This window comes from Dromiciops gliroides, chromosome 1 (genome assembly GCF_019393635.1).
Source record: "Dromiciops gliroides isolate mDroGli1 chromosome 1, mDroGli1.pri, whole genome shotgun sequence".
NCBI classification, from domain to species: Eukaryota; Metazoa; Chordata; class Mammalia; order Microbiotheria; family Microbiotheriidae; genus Dromiciops; species Dromiciops gliroides.
The window spans coordinates 720,304,629-720,323,810 of NC_057861.1; the positions used below are offsets into that span (position 1 = coordinate 720,304,629).

At 36.1% G+C, this 19,182-nt stretch overlaps 1 protein-coding gene and 1 pseudogene across 1 annotated transcript in view; both read right to left on the bottom strand.

The window, feature by feature from the left end:
- LOC122737331 (contactin-6-like) overlaps positions 1–19,182 on the bottom strand; it is a 482,372-nt gene that overhangs the window by 32,289 nt on the left and 430,901 nt on the right.
- LOC122744574 lies at positions 7,731–8,332 on the bottom strand (annotated as a pseudogene).

Consider the following 19,182-nt stretch of genomic DNA (forward strand, 5'->3'; position numbering starts at 1 on the left):
TGGCGACCACTCATTAGATATTTTGGACAATATAGCATTTTAGCCCTTAACAGTTACAAATATATGATAAACCTCAGCTAATTTTCCCTACACTTGGGACAGTAATATGGTGACTGCATATAGTTTTACTCACCACATCCTCTTCCAGAAAGAACAAACAGCAACCATCATTTTGTGAGTAAGATCTGTCCTGCTGGCAGACTCCAATTGGGCCCTGCGTAGTTCCCAGCCAATGCCTCGTTTGGCTATTTTTGACCACTGAATGGCTCAGAGTGAGTGTAAATAGTAATTCTTTCTGTTTTGGCCAGAAAACCTAAAGGTCTTTATTAATCCTAGATCTATCTATCTATCATCTGTCTGCCTATATATCTATCTGTCTTTCTACCTATCTATATCTATAATCTTTCTATTTTTTACTAGGTAAAAGAGGACATTATTTGCCTCATTTCTTACCTAGCCTTAATCACTGAAAAGGCATTGACTCAGCCAAAGTGAGACCTGAGAAAGACTTTAGCTTAAAAAATTAAACCCAGGTCTCTCAATGCATCCAGGACCATCACCAGTCATCCTGATCTATATCATGCCACTGGATTCAGATGTTTCTGGAGGAAAGAGTGAGGCTGGTAACTTTTCATAGCCCTCCTTCACTTACTTCCAATTTACTACAAGTCACAGAATTACCTCCGGAAGTCATGGTAATCTTCAAGAAGACCAAACGACAACATTAAGAACATATTATATGCCAGACACTATGTTAGATCCCAGGGATACAATGAAAGACAAAATACAGTCCCTCTTTTCAGGGAGCTTAAAATCTAATGAGGGAGACAGCATGTAAACAACTTTGTAAAACAAAGGGTATACAGGTTTAAGAGGAAATAAGTAACAGAGAAGAGACACTCGAATTAAAAGGGATTAGGATATGTTTCCTGAAAAAAAAAAAGATGAAATCATTAGGTGGAATTTGAAAGAAATCAGGAAAACTCTAAGGAGGTGTAGAGGGAGAACATCCCAGTCCTTGGAAGGGATGATAGAAGAGAAAGTAGTCATAATAAGAGATTAATTGTCTTGTTTCTGGAACAATAGTGAGCCCAATGTCACAGGATAAAGGAGTATGTCTCAAGAATGAAGGTATAAGGACACTTGGAAGGTAAAAAGAGACCAGGCAATGAAAAACTTTGAATGCCAAAGAGAGGATTTTTATTGATCCTAGAGGCCACAGGGAGCCATTGGAGTTTGTTGAAGTTGTTGGTATTGTCAGACCTGTATCAAGCACATCATTTTGATAGATGAATAGGGGATGGAAGGGAGTTGGCAAAAACCTGAGGCAGGCAGATTCAGCAGCAGATTATTGAAAAGTATGAGGAGAGCTGAGGTTGAGTAAAAACCAAGGACCAAAAAACATAGGGGTGTGAATTTAAAATTTGTTTTGGCTTGATCTCATGCATTTTCTCATTTCTTCCTGAAGTTATAGGTCTACTTTAAGGCCCTTGAAAGGAGTTAGATGGTGCAATAGATAGGGCATTAGACCTAAAGTCAGGAAGACTTAGTTCAAATTAAACTTCAGAAACTTGGTAGCTGCAAGACTGGCAAAGTCACTTAAACATTTTCTGCCTCAGTTTTCACATCTACAAAATGGAGGTAACAATAGAACATATTTCCCATGATTGTTGTGAAGATCTAAAGATTATACTAAGGGCTTTGCAAACCTTAAAGCAGTATATAAAAGCTACTTAGTATAACTTCTTCAGGTAGTCTTTTTTCCTATAAGGACTCAGTAAACAGACACTCAGATAAATGTCACAAAACTCATTTGGAGTACATATTCAAAGGTAGTCAAATTATCACACTCAGCTTTGCTCCCCTAATTGCTATTCCTGAAATGGGATGTATTAGGACTTGAACTTTTATAAGTAGTGTCTAAGAATTTAGTATATAGTTAGAATGTCAATAGGGGTAGCTATGTGGCACAGTGGATAGAGCACTGGCCCTGGAGTCAGGATGACCTGAGTTCAAATCTGGCTTCAGACACTTGACACTTACTAGCTGTGTAACCCTGGGCAAGTCACTCAACCCTCATTGCCCTGCAAAAAAATAAACAAAACAAAACAAAAAACAGTTCTGATGTATATCTTGCCACTTGTCCCAGATGGATCTGGAGGAGAGAGGGGGGCTGGTGACTTTGCACAGCCCTCCAGCATGTAAATCCAATTCACTGTAAGTCATGACATCACCTACCGAATGTTATGGTGCTCTGCAGGAATTGTAACAATTGGAATGATGCCACCTGCTGGAGACTTACTGTAGAAGAGCTCCGAACATGAGGTGAAGGTCTTTGAGGGCAAGACCACGCGTCTTTTCTTTGGCATCAGGAAGTGACGTTTACTTGTGGGAGGAAGAAGGGGGAGCCTGGCGCTCTGACTTGCTCTCTTTCCTCTGGACTCTGGCGAAGAGCGGAGCTAGAAATGCGCTCTCCCTTTAATAGATAGATGAATGTAGACCTTTCTCTCTCTCTTTACCAAATTCTTATTCTCCTTAATAAATGCTTAAAAGTCTACTCTTGATAAAGCTTATAATTTATTGGAGACCACTCATTAGATATTTTAGACAGACTAGCTAGAATTTTAGCCCTTAACAGAATGAAGGATAAACAACAACAATAAGAAGATTATTGGGGGATGGAGCCAAGATGGTGGAAGAAAGGCAGTGAATTCTCAGAGAGCTCCCCCCATACCCTCCAGATATCTTCAAATAATGCCATAAGATAATTCCTGGAGCAGCATAACCCACAAAGGGGTGGGGTGAGATCATTTTCCAGCCAAAGATGGCTTAGAAGTTTGGTAGGAAACGTATGTTGTACTGGGGTGAGAGTGGAGCACAGAATGCTATGCCAGCACAGATCCAGCCCCAGGCAGGCCAGCAGAATATTTAAATTAGCTGATGTGATGGCTGCTTCTGGAATTCTGCTCATGGGCCAGTGAGGAGGTCAAGTGGTCGACCAGACAGAGATTACAGGGGTCTTTGATGGCACCAAGGAGGGACTCTTTTGTTTTGCCAGTGCTCCTACATGGGAAGCAGTCAGGCAATGGCCCAGGCAAGGGAAGGGCGTGGGTGCATCAGAGCTTGCAGGCATAGTGAAACAGAATTCTGTTGCTGGGTTAAAGGGAAAGCTGGCCTATTGCTGCTTGCAGACAATTGCACAGGCCATGGCTAGTGGAGAATGATCCTCTCCTTAAATCATACTATCTTAGACCACCTGAAGCTTGAGACAGTGCATCCTGGAAATAATGCCCCACTTTTATATGGACTTAAGTCAAGAAATAGACTATGAAAATGAGCAGAGAGAAAAAAATGCAGACCCTAAAAAGTTTCATAGGTGACAAGGATGATCAAAATACACACTCAGAAGAAGATAACAAAGTCAATGCTCCTACATCCAAAGTTTTGAAGAAAAATATAAATTGGTCTCAGGCCATGGAAGTGATCAAAAAAGGACTTTGAAAATAAAGTAAGAGAGGTGGAGGAGAAAATGGAAAGAGAAATGAAAGATGCTAGAATGTTATGAAAAAAAGTCAATAGCTTGAAAAGCTAAATGGAAAAGGAGATAAAAAAGCTCTCCAGACAATAATTGCTTAAAAATTATGATTGATTGGGGACAGTTAGGTGGCACAGTGGATAAATCACCAGCCCTGAGTTCAGAAGGACCTGAGTTCAAATCTGGCCTCAGAAACTTGACACTTACTAGCTGTGTAACCCTGGGCAAGTCACTTAACCTTCATTGCACCTCCAAAAAAACCCCAAAATCAAAACAACAACAATGACAAGATTAGGTTTGATCAAATGGAAGCTTATGATTTTATGAGAAATCAAGACACAGTAAAGGAAATCAAATGAATGAAAAAATAGAGGGACATGTTAAATAGCTCCTTGAAAAAAAATACTGACCTGGAAAAGAGATCCAGGAGAGATCATTTGAAAAATATCAAACTACCTTAAAGTCATGATCAAAAAAGAACTTAGACATCATCTTCCAAGAAATTAACAGGGAAAATTGCTCTGATGTTCTAGAATGAGAAGGTAAAATAAAAATTGAAAAAAATCCACTGATCACCTCCTAAAAGATATCTGAGAATGAAAACTTCCAGGAATATTATAGGCAAATTCCAGAGCTCCCAGGTCAAGGAGAAAATATTCCAAGCAGCCGGAAAGAAACAATTCAAGTACTGTGGAACCACAGTCAGGATAACACAAGATCTAGCAGCTTCTACATTAAAGAAGTGGTGGGCATGGAATATTACATTCTGGAAGGCAAAGGAACTAGGATTAGAACCAAGAATCACCTACCCAACAAAACTGAACATAATCTTTTAGGGCATAAAATGGGAATTCAATGAAAGAGAGGACTTTCAGGTATTTGAGATGGTAAGTCCTGAGCTGAATAGAATATTTGACTTTCAAATACAAGACTGTAGAGAAGAATAAAAAGGTAAACAGGAAAAAGAAATCATGAGGGATATTATATTGTTATTATATATGATTTATAATATATAATGATTTCTATTCTATTATAATATTAATATTCTATTATATGATACTTCTAACTCATAAGAATTTTCTCATTAATAGGGCAGCTGAATGGAGTATATTTAGACAGGGGGAACAGGTGTGAGATAAATATGAAGGGATGATAACTTTAAAACATTTAGTATCATCATCATTATCATTATTAATTAATTTGTTTGTTTGTTTTCATGTAGGACAGTCAGGGTTCTGTGGCTTTCCCAGGGTCATTCAGCTGGTGAGTGTCAGATGTCTAAGGCTGGATTTAGGCTCAGGTACTCCTGTTTCTGGGACTAGTGCTTTGTCTGCTACACCCCCTAACTACCCTATGATGACATCTTTTCTAAAAAATTAATTAAGGGGTTAGAGGAATGCACTGTGAGAAGGGGAAAGGAAAAGGTGAAATGGGGTAAGGTATCTCAAATAAAAGAAGAAAGAAAAAGCTTGTGGAGTGGAGGGGAAGATGGGGGAGGTGCAGGGTAGTGAGTGAGCCTTACTCTCATCAGAATTGGCTAAAAGAAGCAATAACATACACACTCAATTGGGTATAGTAACATATCTTGCCCTGCTGGAAAGTGGGAGGGGAATGGGATAAGGGGGAAGGGGTAAAGGAAGGGAGGGTAGATTTGGGGAGGAGGCAGTCAAAAACAAAACACTTTTGAGGAGGGGTCGAGTGAAAGAAGATAGAAAATAAAGTAAATATCAAGAGGAGGAATAGGATGGAGTGAAATATAGTTAGCAATAATTTCTGTGAAAAATATTTGAAGCAAAGATTAGGATAGAACACTATGGTGTTGTAAGAAATGAGAAGGATGCTATCAGAAGAACTTATGAAAAATGCAATCCATCTACAGAGAAATGATGGTATCTGAATACAGATTGAAGTATTTTTTTATTCCTCTTTCTAAAGGTATTTTGGTCTGTTATATTTTGCATGACTGCACATTTATAATATATTGAATTGCTTGAGTACTTAAGGGGAGTGGGGAGGGAAGGAAGAAGAGAATTTGGAACACAAAGTTTTAAAAACCTATGTGAAAATTTCTTTTTACATATAATTTGGGAAAAATCCTAAAGAAACAAAGAAATAAATAAGAACAAAAACAAACAAAAAATAAAATGAACAAGACCGTTAATAGCTGTTTTTATGGTAGCTAACCCTGGCCCCATAAATGAAATCACTTTTGGGTATCCCAGCTCTTCAACAGTGATTCACATGCTATCTGCCCAATACAATTATTCTTCTCTTTTAATATATATATATTTTAAATTTTAATAATATTTTGTTTTGTTTTGTTTTCAAAGTATTTTTAATTCCAAATTTTTCTCCCAGCCTCCCTTCCCTCTGCCCTCCCCAAGAAGGAAAGCAATCTGATGTATGTTATATATATATACAATCACATTAAACATATTTCTGCATTAATCATATTGTGAAAGAAGAATCAGAGCACAAGGGAAAAACCTCAAAAAAGAAGGGTAAAAACAGTCCAAAAGTAGAAACAGTATGGTTCAATCTGCATTCAGAATCCACAGTTCTTTTTTTTTTTTGGTTGTGGAGAACATTTTTTATCATGAGTTTTTTGAAATTGTTTTGGATCACTGCACTGCTGAGAAGAGCCAAGTCTATCTCAGTTGATCTTCAAACAATGTTGCTGTTTCTGTATACAATGTTCTCCTGGTTCTACTATTCTCACTCAGCATAAGTTCATGTAAGTCTCTCCAGGTTTCTCTGAAATCCTCCTGTTTATCATTTCTTATAGCACAATAATATTGTATCACCATCATATACCACAGTTTATTTAGCAATTCCCGAATTGATGGGCATTCCTTTGTTTTCCAATTCTTAGCCACCACAATGATAGCTTCTACAAATACTTTCATAAATGTGGTTCCTTTTCCTTCTTCTATGATTCCTTTGGGATACAGACCTAATAGTGGTATGACTGGGTCAAAGGGTATGAACAGTCCCATAGCCCACAATCTCTCTTCTTAAGTGATTCCTTCCCAAAGCAACAACAACAACAAAACAACAAAAAAAAATTCTCTTCATTTGTTCTCTTTTCTTCCCCCCTCAGTAAATTTCCTTATACAAACTAAATTCTTCTGAATCACACTTTCCTTTCAGAAACTCCCTTACCAAAGGGTTTCAGGTTTCCACAAGGCTTTCTTTCTCATACAGTGCTGTTGCTCCGTAAATATCTTTGGGGATATTCATAAGTTGTTAACAACTGTGCTCTCCCATGGCCTCAGGCACAGAGATGAATTCTCTTTAAAATTTTCTATGCTAGAGGTGTTGGTAAGGTGAGGAAAAGATCAAAGAAGGCATAGCACTACTGCCAAGAGTTACTAGGACAAGGAATGGCTCTTCAACTGCTATTTTTTTCCTATTTCCTCTAAGTAAAAGTTACAAAAAAACAGCTAAAAGTTCAGCCAAAGCTACAATATTGAACAGTGAGTTCATTCTAAAGAAGAGTGAAGAAACAGAAATGCTAGATCACCAAGCCCAGAATAACAATAGGAGAAAATTAATATTTATTTGTATATAGAAACATTTATGCACACATGCACAGGTTATTTTTTCAGTTGTTTTCAATTGTATCAGACTCTTTTTGATCCTATTTGTAGTTTTCTTTGGAAAGATGCTGAAGTAGTTTCTCATTTCCTTCTCCCTTTCATTTTACAGATGAAGAACTGAGGCAACCTGGGTTAAATAACTTGTCTAGTGTCAAACAGCCAGTAAGTGTCTGAGGACAGATTTGAACTCAGGAAGGTTATTCTTCCTGACTGCAAGCCCAAAATTCTCTTCATTGCACCACCTACCTATCCATATATACATATATAGGTGAAATACTTAAATAAAAATGAAATTGTCCTCCATAGCTATGTTCATAGCAAACTGCTCCCTATATATTATTTCACTGACATTAAAACTAGCTCCTGTGCTTTCAGTTATCATTGCTATATCAATGTTTGTCAGACATATTTGTTCAGCTTCCTCTCTCCCTCTCTCTTTAAAAGCCAGTTCAAAGATGAGCTTCTTCAGCATGTATCGTTCTGATTGTTATTGTTGTTGACCCTCATATAAATTTTTTGGTAACTTTTTCCTCTTCAATTTTATCACAGTCATTTTTATTAACAAACCATTAGAAAAATCATCATGGTGGAAACCTTTAGTTCATTCTTCTAATAAACCTGTTATCTCTTCTTCCCTGTTACCAGCATCTCCACCTTCCCCACAATGTGTAGTCTTTTCCTTCATTCCACCCCATGGAGAAGATAATTTGCAGGGCCACAGAAAGTTCCTGGCAGCTTTGAAGTGCTTGCCATCTGTGTAGACCTTGTGGATCAAGTCCTCCAGGCAGATAATTCCATATTACCAATAGTTTCTGCAATAAGGGCATTATCAGTCAAGACAATTCTAATTCTTGATCTTGCCATAACCCTATTTGTAAATCAAGTCATTACAGACTCCAGGTTTGGGTAACCCCATGCAACATATGGTTCCACAATCTTTATTGGTAACTGAAGACTTGGTAAGCTTAACAAAAGTGCCAGTGAAGATTTGGCAAAGATGAAGAAGCAGTAATACTTTTTGGACCTTTGAGATAACACCATCAATACCTCTTATTCTGATCACAAACGCTAATTTGGACTCAGCAGGTATAGAGTAGTTGCCAGCTTTGCATACGACTGTAGCCTGCTGGATTTCACATCTGTGCATCTGTCTGTACTCATTATGGTAGGAGCTTTTTAATAACCATCTTCTTATCATTTCTTATATCACAATAATATTCCATCACCATCATATACCACATTTTTGTTTAGCCACCACAAAAAGTGCTGCTACATATAAATTTTGGTACAAATAGGTCTTTAGAATATAAACCTAGCAGTGGTATTGCTGGATCAAAGGGTGTGCACAGGTCTATAGCCCTTTGGGCATAGTTCCAAATTGATTTCCAGAATGGTTGGATCTTTTCACAAATCCAGCAATAATGGATTAACATCCCAATTTTCCCAATCCCCTAGAACATCTAATATTGTCCATTTTTGTTATATTAGCCACTCTGATAGGTGTGAGGTGATACCTCAGAGTTGTTTTAATTTGAATTTCTCTTATCAATAATTATCTAGAGCATTTTTATATGATTATAGATAGCTTCAATTTCTTTGTCTGCAAACTGCCTGCTCATATCCTTTGACCATTTATCAATTGGGGAATTACTATTTATTTGAGAAATGAGGCCTTTATCAGAGATATTTGTTTCAAAAATTCTTTCCCAGTTTTCTACTTCCCTTGTATTCTTGGTTAAATTAGTTTTATTAGTGCAAAAGCTTTTTAATTTTATAAAATTGAAGTGATCTTTTACATTCAATTTTATTCTCTATATCTTCTCTGGTCCTAAATTCTTCCCCTGCCCATAAATCTGACAGATAAACAATTACATACACCGTTAATTTGCTTATAGGATCATCCTTCCACATTTTGAACTTATTTTATTATATGGTGTGAGACATTTTACTATATCTAGTTTCTTCCATACTGTTTTCCAATTTCCCAGCAGTTTTTGTTGAACAATGAGTTTTGCTCAAAATCTTGGAACTTTGGGTTTATCATATACTAGATTACTATAGTCATTTACTACAGTGTAATTTCTATCTATTCTATTCCACTGATCTACCTCTCTATTTCTTAGACAGTACTAGATTGTTTTGATAATTGCTGCTTTATAATACAGTTTAAGATCTGGTACTGCTAGACCACCTTCTTTCATATTTTTTCATTGATTACCATGATATCCTTGAACTTTTATTTTTCCAGATGACTTATTATTTTTTTCTAGCTCTATAGAATATTTTTGAAAGTTTGACTGGTATAGCATTAAATAAATAAATTGACTTAGGTAGGAATGTCATTTTTATTATATTGGCTCTTCCTACCCATGAGCAATTAATATTTTTCTAATTGATTAGATCTCACTTTATTTCTGTGAAAAATGTTTTGTAGTTCTGGTCTTATAGTTGCTGTGTTTATCTTGGGAGGTAGACTCCCAAGTATTTTATATTGGCCAGTTATTTTAAATAGAATTTCTCTTTCTATTTGTTGTTGCTGGATTTTATTGGTAATATATAGAAATTCTGATGATTTGTGTGGATTTATTTTGTATCCTGCAACTTTGCTAAAGTTGTTAATAATTTCAAGTAGCTTTTTAGTTGATTTTCCAGGATTTTTAAAGTATAATGTCGTATCATCTGCAAAGGGTGATAGTTTTGTTTCTTTATTACCTATTCTAATTCCTTTTATTTCTTTTTCTTCTCTTATTGCTATAGCTAACATTTCTAATACAATAATAAATAATAGAGGTGATAATGGGCATCCTTGCTTCACCCCTGATTGTATTGGGAAGGCTTTTAGTTTATCCCCATTACAGATAATGCTTGCTAATGGTTTTAGATGAATAGTACTTATCATTTAAGGTAAGCTCCTTTCATTCTTATACTCTCTAGTGTTCTTTTTTAACTCTTAGAAATGACTTTTACTTAAATAACATAGCAACAATTTTAGTTATAAAACATTTCCCCTAAAACTCACATGTATTACATAATCTTCCACAAATAAATACACTATTGATGAGGACTGGAGAGAATGGGCATAAATTTAAAGCATGTTTATGAAGAACATGTGTAGGTAATACATGTGACCAATCCAACTCATAATTCTTTTTTTTGGGGGGGGGCGCAATGGGGTTAAGTGACTTGCCCAGGGTCACACAGCTCAACTGTCTAAGGCTGGATTTGAACTCAGGTACTCCTGAATCCAAGGCCAGTGCTTTATCCACTGTGCCACCTAGCTGCCCCACTCATAATTCTTAAAAGGAATGGGTAGTGTATTTTGTCAAAGGCCTTTTCTGCATCCATTGAGATAATCATATAATTTCTGTTGCTTTTGTTATTGATATGGTCAATTATGTTGAGAGTTTTCCTAATATTGAATCAGCCCTGCATTCCTGGTGTAAATCCCACCTCATCATAGTGTATGATCCTTGTGATATATTTCTATAATTGATGTACTAGTTTCTATTTTAAATTTTTGCATCAATATTCATTATTGATGAGATTGGTCTATAGTTTTCTTTCTCTGTTTTAGCTCATCCTGGTTTGGGAATCAACACCATATTTGTTTCATAAAGGAATTTGGTCGGACTCCTTATTCACTTCTTTTTTTCAAATAATTTATATAGGATTGGGATTAATTGGTCTTTAAATAGTTGTTCAAATTAACTTGTGAATCCATCTGGTCCTGGGGATTTTTTCTTAGGAAGTTCATTAATGGCTTGTTCAATTTCTTTTTCTAAAATTGGGTTATTTAAATATTTTATTTCTTCTGCTAATCTGGGTAATTTATATTTTTGTAGATATTCATCCATTTCACTTAGATTGTCAAATTTATTGTCATAAAATTGGGCAAAATAGTTCCTAATAATTGTCTCAATTTCCTCTTCATTGGTGACGAGTTCACCCCTTTCATTTTTGATAGCAATAATTTGGTTTTCTCCATTCCTTTTTTTGATCAAATTAACCAATGGTTTACCTGTTTTATTGTGTGTTTTTCATAAAACCAGCTTCTAGTTTTATTTATTAATTCAATATTTTCTTACTTTTAATTTTATTAATCTCTCCTTTGATTTTCAGGATTTCCAATTTTCTGTTTATTTGAGGATTTTTAATTTGTTTATTTTCAATTCTTTTAGTTGCATACCCAAATCATTGTTCTGCTTTTTCCCTATTTTATTGATGTAAGCAGTTAGGGATATAATTTTTCCCTTAAGAACTGTTTTGGCTGCATACCATAAATTTTGATATGTTGTCTCATCATTGTCATTTTCTTTCATGAAATCATAAATTGTTTCTATTATATCTTCTCTGACCCACTTGTTTTTTAGGATCAGATTATTTAGTTTCCAATTGGTTTTTAATCTTTCTTTCAATTGTCCATTACTGAATGTAATTTTTATTGCATTATGATCTGAAAAGGATGTGCTTATTATATCTGCTTTTCTGTATCTGTTTGTAAGGCTTTTACACCCTAATACATGCTCAATTTTTGTGGAGGTCCCATGTACTGATGAGAAGAAGGTATATTTCTTTCTATTTCCATTACATTTTCTCCAGAGTTCTATCATATCTTTTTTTATTCATTTCCTTAACTTCTTTCTTCTTTACTTTTTGGTTAGATTTATTCAGTTCTGAGAGGGGAAGGTTAGGGTGTCCCACTAGGATAGTTTTATTATCTATTTCCTCCTATAACTCATGCAACTTCTCCTTCAAAAATTTAGATGCTATACCATTTGGTGCATATATGTTAAGTATTGATATGACTTCATTTTCTATATTACCTTTCAGCAACATATAATTTCCCTCTTTATCTCTTTTAATTAGATCTATTTTTGCTTTTGCTTTGTCTGAAATCATGATTGCAACCCCTGCTTTCTTTGTTTAAGCTAAAGTATAATAGATCCTGTTCCAGCCCCCTGCATGTACCCTGTGTGTATTTCTCTTCTTTAAATTTGTTTCTTGTAAACAACATACTGTAGGATTGTGGTTTTTAATCCATTCTTCTATCTGCTTCTGTTTAATGGGTGAGTTCATCCCATTCACATTTATATTATGATGACTGTTCATTTCTCTCCATGCTATTTTTCACCCGTTTATCTCCCTATACTTAGCCCCAACCCTCTCCCTTCTCACAAGTGTTTAACTTATAATCATTGCCTTCCCCAATATCTTCTCCCTTGTATCAGTCCTGCCTCCCCCTTCAATTATCACTGACTCTTTTTAAACTTCCTTATACAGTAATATAGATTTATATATCCAAATGAGTTTGTTATTCCCTCTTTGAGCAAACTTTGATGAGAGTAAGCTTTTAGTCTTTGCCCATCACCTCCATGGTCCCCTCCATTATGATAGTTCTTTCACGCCTCTTTTGTGTTTGTGTGTGTTTGGCGGGGTGTGTGTGTGGGGGGGGGGGCAATTCACTCCATTCAATTGCTCTCCTTCTATGCAATTTCTTTTTACCCCTTTGTTTTCTGAGGTACTGGACCATAAATGTCATCTTATGACCACACCCTCTATCTATATTTACTCCTAATTATTCTTATAGTAAAATTAAGACTTACAAATATTATCATCCCTTCAATATTACTTTATGACCACATCCTCTTTAAATATACTCTTAATTGTTCTAATAATTGCTCCTATAATAAAGTTATTAAGATTTACAAATATTACTTTATCATATAGAACTAGAAACAGTTTAATCTTATTAAATTTCTTACAGTTTTCTTGTTTCTTTTTTGTTTTTATGATTTTCTTGAGTCTTGTATTTGGAGGTCAATTTTTTTATTCAACTCTGGCCTTTTAATCAGAAATGCTTGAAAGTCCTCTATTTCGTTAAATGTCCATTTTTCCTCTGAAAGAATATATTCAAATTTGCTGGGTAGGTGATTCTTGATTGTAAGCCTAATTGACCCCTTTACCTTTCAGTATATTATATTCCAATCCCTGTGATTATTTAATGTGGAAGCTGCCAAATCCTGAGTAATTCTGACTGTAGCTCCATGGTATTTGAATTGTTTGTTTTTGGCTTTTTGCAATACTTTTTCTCTTGTAACGATTGGAATGACGCCACCTGCTGGATACTTACTGTAGAAGAGTTCTGCCCATGAAGCGAAGGTCTTTGAGGGCAAGACCAGGAGTCTTTTCTTTGGTGTCAGGAAGTGATGCAGAGTAGTGGGAGGAGGAAGGAAGAGACTGGCGCTCACTCTCGCGCTCTTTCCTTTGGACTCTGGTGGAGAGCGGAGCTAGAAATGTGCTCTCGCTTTAATATTCTTATTCTCCTTAATAAATGCTTAAAAGTCTAACTCTTGCTAAAGCTTATAATTTATTGGTGACCACTCATTAGATATTTTAGACAGACTAGCTAGAATTTTAGCCCTTAACAGATGGCTGACCACGAAGAGGAAAGCTAAACCTCAGTCTTCTGATCTTCTGGTTGGGTAAGAAATTTCCCCTCCCTCTCCCTTTAAACTGCTAAGTACTGGTGCACTGGCTGTGTTTTCCCTTTAAATTTTTTTGAATGGACCTTTTAAACTCCCTAATTACCCTATTTTTGATTTTAGTCTGTTTAACCAGACAAATGGGAGATAAGATCATGTTAATGCTTTGTTTTTGTGGATTTTCTATTTTTCTTTTTATTTTTGTTAAAAGAGCCAGCAACTTACTCACACAAGGAAATATCTCTCCCTCTCCCAACCATGCTTTTTCAGAGAAACTGGAAGAGATTCCTGCAGCTTTTCCCAGTTCTAACACTAATTGTTGCTCTAATTTTGCATGCCTGGAGGCAATGACCCACCCTCTAGAAGCTTTTAATCCCCTAGCACCTGGAGGCAAAGTGGGGGAAGGGGAATCCAGGCCTGAGTTCAAAATCAAGTCTGATTCAAATTGCTCTGGTCCCTCCCCTCCTCTCCAGACCCCACCCTCTACTCCTCCTATGGCCAAGCCCATAGCTTCCCCTGCCTGGGAAGTCCAGAGATCTGATGCGCATGCTCAACTTTTTCTACCTGCATTTGCAGCTTTAGGCTCAGCCCTTCCCCGGCCTGGCTGTGCTTTTGAGACAATCTTAGAAAACTCTTTAAATTCCAGATATGCTCGTTTTGTTCATAATTTTGCTAACCTGCTTTTGTCTTTAATTAGTAATCTTATAAAGCATTTGTATGGTGAAAAGCCTGACAGACAATATAGAGGGGTTAAAGAAGAAAAACTTAAGCTGAATAAGAATGACAATCAACATAGTTCAAGACTCTGCTTCTTTTGCCATGGAAGGGTATATATTTTACAGAAATGTAGAAGTAAGCAGCAAGGTATTGATATGAGTATTGGGGATTTTAGATACCGGAATCAAAAGTGTTCTGAATTCACTCAGAGTAATAGTATTATTTCAGAGGTTACATAGGATTTCTGTGCTATTATATATACATTTTGGAATTAATGGTATGGGTTTATTTTCATAGAGATTTTCATGCTTTTGAGATTGTGTCTTATACTTAGTTTCTAAAACAAGGAGAATATTTGTAAAAGCTTTTTATAGTCATGTGATCAAGTAATATTTTATAATACTCTTATTGATATTAAGTTCATATTCATTTAGATTTCCTTAGTTTGAATTTCACTGTATTTTATTGTCCCATGTGTATTTTTTTCTATTTATTCATCTCTAATTTTGAAACATTGCAAGATGGTTTTGATTTCATAATACAATGTTAATTCTAGGAGTATTGTGCTCCCATATTCTGAGTTGTTTGTTTCTGTTATTTTTTCTCAACTGATTATTTGATCAAACTCTTTAAAGAAAAGTTTTCTTTGAGATTCTGTTGTGCTTTAACTTGTATTTAAATAGGTTCTGATTTTTCACAAAAGTAATTGTATACTAAGTAAAAAAACAGGGGTATTATTTGAAATTGTTGCGTAATTATATATTGTGTTCTGAGTCAAGATGTATTCACATTTTTTGCAATCATTTATTATCCTCAATTTTTAAATCCATATGAGACTTGGATTATGGGAACTTATCATTTAAGACACTAATTGCCTTTATTCTGAGTTATCAGATGCTAGTTGGCCAAGATGCCATCCAATCACAAGAGGAATACATGCAAGAGCAGACACTGAACTGTCACATGAGGGGAGACATGCATGAAGTCAAGGTATGGCCGAGGGAACGGCTTTTGACTAATGTTGAGGTTGGATTCTCTTGGTTTAATATTTTATTTTATTTTTCCCCACAATATTGTACAGATGGCTGGAAGTATTCATCCCACCCATCTCACTTCTACACCTGGCTTCTATGCTCCCTCCTATATGCCTGATGCCATGGACATCTCAATCCCATGCATCTGATTAAGTCTGACTCAGTTTCCTCCAATATGTTCGGTGGCATGGACATATATTCCATCCACCTATTTTAAGCCTGGCATACTGCATGGACAGTACATATTGCTCAAGTGTGGGAATGCTCATATCCCATCATTTCTCTGTTCTTTTATGGTAACCCCCATAATTATCTCAGGTGTCATGATAAATAACAGTGTTGAATTTGGCCTTGACATCTGTTACTAATTATATTAGATTTTAAATTTCTCATAATGGCATGAGGATAATTAGGCAGATGATGCAAAAAGTGATAAAACAAAGATAAAAATTATTTTTAATAATTAATATTGCAGCAATTGTCTTCTCAATTACCCTCCATAAGGGGGGACTATAGTAATATTATAATTTTAAAGAATGTTTCAATTTTTGTTTTATTATATGTTTCATGTGTAACAACCAAGATTCTGAATTCCCTTAGACATGTTTTTGAGAACTTTCATTGTTTGATTTGATTATTGACAAAGCTATTTTAAAGTTGTGTTAAGCTCAATTTTATAGGAAATTTTCCTGGCTGATTACCAGCATCTACACATCAACCCCTGAAAAGACTTCCATTCCACGACTACACCTAGAGGACATCTAAGAAAAGACTTTCAGAGACTTTAAATGAACAGTTTTGATTTGTTGTTTTTGTTGTTTTTTTTTCTCTCTTTCTGTTATAATATACACCATCTGTAACATGTATTCTCTGCAGAGGCCCTCCCATTGCAAGACTAATGTCAAAGCGTCGGTTCATGAGGACAAAAAAAAATCGCCCCTCTGGACAAAACTTTCCTCTCTTCCTTTTCTATACTGTTGTTCACATATTATTAGTTAGCAATAGTTATTATATTGTTTTTACTGTTCCGTCAAGGAAACATTTTGTTTCTTGAGGAACAACAGGGGGGACTGTAACGAATGGAATGACGCCACCTGCTGGATACTTACTGTAGAAGTGTTCTGCCCATGAAGTGAAGGTCTTTGAGGGCAAGACCAGGAGTCTTTTCTTTGGTGTCAGGAAGTGATGCAGAGTAGTGGGAGGAGGAAGGAAGAGACTGGCGCTCACTCTCGCGCTCTTTCCTTTGGACTCTGGTGGAGAGCGGAGCTAGAAATGTGCTCTCGCTTTAATATTCTTATTCTCCTTAATAAATGCTTAAAAGTCTAACTCTTGCTAAAGCTTATAATTTATTGGCGACCACTCATTAGATATTTTAGACAGACTAGCTAGAATTTTAGCCCTTAACACTCTGATCTCTGAGCTTTAAAATTTGTCTATAATGTTTCCAGTTGTTTTCATTTTGGGATCTCTTTCAGACAGTGATTGGTGGATTCTTTCAATTTCTATTTTGCCCTCTGCTTCTAATATTTCAGAGCTGTTTTCTTTGATGATTTCTTGAAAGATATTGTCCAGGCTTTCAGGTAGTTCAATAATTGTTACATTATCTCTCCTGGATCTATTTTATAGATCAGTTGTTTTTCCAATGAAAAATTTCACATTTTCTTCTTTTTGTTTTATTTTTCTGATTTTGTTTTATTGTATCTTGGTGTGTCATAGAGACATTAATTTGCATTTGTTCAGTTTTAATTTTTAAAGAATTATTTTCTTCAGTGACCTTTTGTATTTCCTTTTCCATTTGGCTAATTCTGTTTTTTAGTGAGTTATTTTCCTGAGTAAATTTTTGTATTTCTTTTTTAATGGTTCTCTTGCATTATTTCTATTTCTTTCCCCAATTTTTTTCTACTTCCCTAATTTGATTTTTTTTTTTTTGTGAGGCAATTGGGGTTAAGTGACTTGCCCAGGGTTACACAGCTAGTAAGTGTTAAGTATCTGAGGCTGGATTTGAACTCAGGTCCTCCTGAATCCAGGGCCGGTGCTCTATCTACTGCGCCACCTAGCTGCCCCACAATTTGATTTTTAAAGTCCTTTTTAAGCTCTTCCAGGAATTCTTTTTGGGTCTGAGACCAATTTGCATTTGTCTTTGAAGGTTCACCTGTAGCCATTTTGTTACTGTCTTCCTCTATGTTAATGCCTTGATATTCTCTGTCATCTTAGTTACAGTCAATAGTCAAGCTTTTTTTTCTTTTTCTTTTCTCTTTTTTGGCTCATTTTTGTGTCTTGATATTTTTATTCAATTTGGCCTTTCTTCCTAAACTGACCCAAAGTTTGTGCTGATGCTCTGAGTCTTATTGGTGGTTTTCACTGGGCTTCAGGCCTTAGCCACTTGCTTTTGCTGAGTTGCTAAAGTCAACAGTCTTTCTGGTAGCTGGCCCTGGAGGAGTGATCTTGTTCATCCACAGGGGCAGTGCCTTGCTGCTGGGTTACTCTGTTAGCAGGCCCTGGAAGAGGAACTTTGTTTCCAATCTGCCCAAGTATGTGTGTGGGGGGTGTGTGAGGTCATGCTTTTGGGTTTCTATGGTAACCAGTCACTCTGCTAGTAGGCCCTGAAAAGGTAATTTTATTGCATTCTGCTGAGTCCCTGGGGCTGGTTTGCCCTGGAAATTGTCTCTCTGCTGAGAGGTCATAGGGGTGGGAACTTGCTATTGACCTGCTTGGGTGGGGCTTCACTATTGGTCAATAATGGGGTCAAAACTTTGGGGTGCCTGGTGAGGGTCCCTGCTATGCTGCCCATACTGCTTCCCTGCCTGGGACGCTGCTGGTTTACAGGTGGATGGAGCCTCACTGGTGGATCACCCCAGACTCAGAGCCCTGCCTCAGGCCCCTGCTGTGAACTCAGAAGCTGCCCTCACTTCCCTCCCATCCAGGTAAGACAGCCCCTTCCTGCTGGGATGGTACACTGTTTCTCTGCCCCTGGGATGTGGATGTTTCAGTGGCAGTTTTATGTTGGTTTGGATAGGAAATCTGGGAGAGCTTCAGTGGGTTGCTTCCTCATTTGGTCATCTTGGCACAAGACGTTCCTTGTAAGCATCTTCTAAACATACTAAACATACTCCTTAGAGCACTGGAAGAATTTAGCTTGGTACCTGTTTTACATCACTCAAAGCATATTACTGAAAAGTATTAAAAATTTAGTAACACAGAGTTTGTTAAAAATTTGCCAACTTGATGAACCTTACAGAAAAATATAGCACTTGGATAGCCTCAGTGATTTAAATATTTAGAGTAGAAAAATGTATTCAATAATTCAATTTGTTTCTGTTTTAGATGTATTATATATTTTCCATTTTATTTGTCTTTTAATAAAAATGAAACTGAGAAAGATGGATTTTGTAAATTATAATCATCCCTTATTTATAATTTGTAATTTTGAGAGCAAGGTTGGTTATCATGGGGCATGCATTTTTATCCTTTAGTCTGGGAAATGGGATCACCAGGGTGTTAAGAAGTGGCTTCTATGTCAAAGAAAAATATATCACGTAAATAAATCTAAATACTAACATATTGGCATACATATATGTGTATGTATTCATAGACATATACATTTATATGTACATGTACTTATATATGTATACATATAGGTATGTGTTTACATGTATCTGTACATATGCTTATACATTCATATATAACATATAATGTCCACCTATACATATATACATATATACAAATCCCCCCCACTCCTTTCTAGGTAGCTATAAGAATTTATGTGGCTAGTGTTAAAACCAATATCCTATAAATCTTTAGGCCATTTTGACCAC